Source organism: Ursus arctos, unplaced genomic scaffold, assembly GCF_023065955.2.
Source record: "Ursus arctos isolate Adak ecotype North America unplaced genomic scaffold, UrsArc2.0 scaffold_15, whole genome shotgun sequence".
NCBI classification, from domain to species: domain Eukaryota; kingdom Metazoa; phylum Chordata; class Mammalia; order Carnivora; family Ursidae; genus Ursus; species Ursus arctos.
Genome location: NW_026622819.1, coordinates 36,413,708 through 36,416,875, shown reverse-complemented (window position 1 = coordinate 36,416,875; position 3,168 = coordinate 36,413,708). Strand labels below are relative to the sequence as shown.

The 3,168-nt window shown below is 38.7% G+C and overlaps 1 pseudogene; it reads right to left on the bottom strand.

Annotated features, from left to right (window-relative positions):
* Nucleotides 1–685: 685 nt before the first annotated feature.
* Nucleotides 686–2,434, bottom strand: LOC113260764 (tigger transposable element-derived protein 1-like; annotated as a pseudogene).
* Between the last annotated feature and the right edge of the window lie 734 nt (nt 2,435–3,168).

Sequence of the window (3,168 nt, the reverse complement as noted above, 5' to 3'; positions counted from 1 at the left end):
TAAATAAAATCTTTAAAAAAAAAGATGTTTACATTCTAGAAAGGATTTCAAAATATGAAAGATGTTGCCTAAGAGAATTGTAGCCATTTCATACAGATGATTATTTGTATACGACACTGGGATCCACGTCTAAGTTCCCAACACTGTCATTCTCTGGACAAAAAGGCCCCTAGGTCAAAGTTATTTACTGTTTAACTGCAGTGTTGCTTAAGCTCTCTTACACTTAGCAGTGCAGAAATAGCAAATTGCATAGTGGAGTGCACACATAGAAATAGTGTAGAATCCTGGAAGATAGGAGGTGCTCCTTTAAGACTAAAATTCCTGTTGGAGCTCAGAATCATTTACTTCCTAGTCAAGGTAAGAGGAATTTAATAAAGAATTGAGAAGTGGAAGAAAGGTGTCACGGTGGGGAAAGATGAGACAGTGGTGACGAAAAGAGATGACTTTGCAGTACAGGCATACTTGGAGATGCGGCAGGCTTGCTTCCAGACCACTGCAATAAAGGCAGTACCACAATAAAGCGAGTCAAATGACTTTTTTGGTTTACCAGTTATAATTTAAAGTGGTCTTTACACTGAGTTTTTATATAAAAGTTATATTTATATTGTAGTTTTTAAGTGTGCAATAGCATTATATCTAAAAAAATACATGCCTTAATTTAAAAATACTTTATTGCTAAAACATGTTAACCATCATCCGAACTTTCGGTGAGTCATGATCATTTTGCTGGTGGCGAGTCTTGCCTTGATGCCGAAGGCTGCTGACTGATCGGGGTGGGTTCTGAATGTTGGGGTGGCTGTGGCAGTTGTTTAAAATAAGACAGCAATGAAGTTCATCACATCCTTTGAGTCTTCCTTTCATGAACAATTTCTCTGTAGTATGGGATGCTGTTTGACAGCATTTACCCACAGTAGACCCTCTTTCAAAATTGGAGTAAATCTTCTCAAATCCTGCTGATTTACAAACGAAGTTTACGCAGTATTCTGAGTGCTTTGTCGTCATTTCAACAATCTTCACATCTTTAACAGGAGTAGATTCCATCTCAAGAAACCATTTTCTTTGCTCATCCATGAGAAACAACTCCTTATCTGCGAAAGTTTTATCATGAGATTGCAGCAATTCACTAACATTTTAAAGCTCAACTTCTAATTCTAGTTCTCTTGCTATTCTGATATTTCTGATCCGCAGTTACTTTCTTCATTGAAGTCTTGAACTCCTCGAAGTCATCCATGAGAGTTGGAATGAACTTCTTCCAAACTGTTTATTTTGATATTTTGACCTCTTCCCGTGAATCATGAATGTTCTTAATAGCATTTACACTGGCAAAACATTTCCAGACGGTTTTCAATTGAGTTTGCCCAGATCCATCAGAGGAATCACTGTGACCGCTGTAGCCTTGTGGAATATATTTCTTAAATAATAAGACTCAAAGGTTAAAACTATTCCTTAATCCGTGGGCTGCAGAATGGATGTTGAGTTCACAGGCATGAAAACAACATTCATCTCGTACATCTCCATCAGAACTCTTGGGTGACCAGGTGTATTGTAAGTGAGCAGTGATATTTTGAAAGGGATCTTTGTTTTCTGAGTAGTTCTCAACAGTAGGCTTAAAATACTCAGTAAACCATGTAAACAGATGTGCTGTCATCCAGGCTTTGTTGTTCCATTTATAAAGCACAGGCAGAGTAAATTTAGCGTAATTCTTAAGGGCCCTAGGATTTTCAGATAGTAAATGTGCATTGGCTTCAACTTGAAGTCACCATCTGCTTCAGCCCCTAACAAGAGGGTCAGCTTGTCCTTGGAAGCTTTGAAGCCGGGTATTGACTTCTCCCTAGATAAGAACGTCCTAGATGGCATCTTCTTGCAATAGAAGATTGTTTCATCTACATTGACGATCTGTTGTGGAGTGTAGCCACCTTTGTTAATTAACTTCACTAGATCTTCTGGCGAACTTGCCGCGGCTTCCACATCAGCACCTGCGGCTGCACCTCGCACTTGGTGTTATGGAGACGGCTTCTTCCCTTAAACCTCATGAACCAGCCTCTGCTGGCTTCAGACTCTTCTTCTGTAGCTTCCTCACCTTTCTCAGCCTTCATGCAATTAAAAAGAGTCAGGGCTTTACTCTGGATTAGGCTTTGGCTTAAGGGAATGTTGTAGCTGGCTTGAACTCTGTCCAGACCACTAAAACTTTCTCCATATCAGCAATAAGGCTGTTATGCTTTCTTATCACTTGTGTGTTTACTGTGGTATCACTTTTAATTTCCTTCAAGAACTTTTCTCTGCATTTACAACTTGACTGTTTGGCATAAGGGACCTCCTAGCTCTCAGCCTATCTCAGCTTTCTCTGTGCCTTCCTAAGCTTAACCACTTCTAGCTTTTGATTTAAAGTGAAAAACATGGGACTCTTTCTTTTACCTGAACACATAGAGGCCATAGTAACGTTACGGACAGGCCTAATTTCAATATTGTTTTGTCTCAGGGAACAGCAAGGCTGAGGAGAGGGAGAGAGAGAGAATAGCCGGTTGGTAAAACAGAACACACATGTTTATCAATTAAAAATTATATGGCATAGTTCATAGCACCTCAAAACAGTCATAATAGTAACATCAAAGATCACTGATCACAGATCATCATGGCAGACATAATAATAATGAGAATGCTTGAAACATTGTGAGAATTACCAAAATGTGACGAGACATAAAGTGAGCAGATATTTTTGGAAAAATGTCTCTGACCATTTCACTCAACACAGGGTTACCACAAACCTTCGATGTGTAAAAAACACAAAGTACGTGAAGTGTGATAAACCGAGGTGTGCCTGTACTTACAACACCCACCTTGTATCTGTAAATTTAAATGAAAGTGTTGACTTCTCCCCTGTCTCACAAAAATCACTCATTCAACTTCAGAATACCAATGTGGGATAGTAACTATATATATTTCACAAATGTCCAATCTCAATCATGCAATGATGTGTGAGGGGAAAAAAAAAAAAGACTAACACCATTCAAAACAGAACTAAAATTAGATCCCAGAAGTCCTGTGTTAGCCTAAAGATAACAACCAGATCATTACTACAAAGGAAGTTTTATTTTACAGTGACTAAAAGTCAGACTTACTCTGCAAATCCTGATGAGAACAGATATCACTGTGTACCTTGTGCAGCAT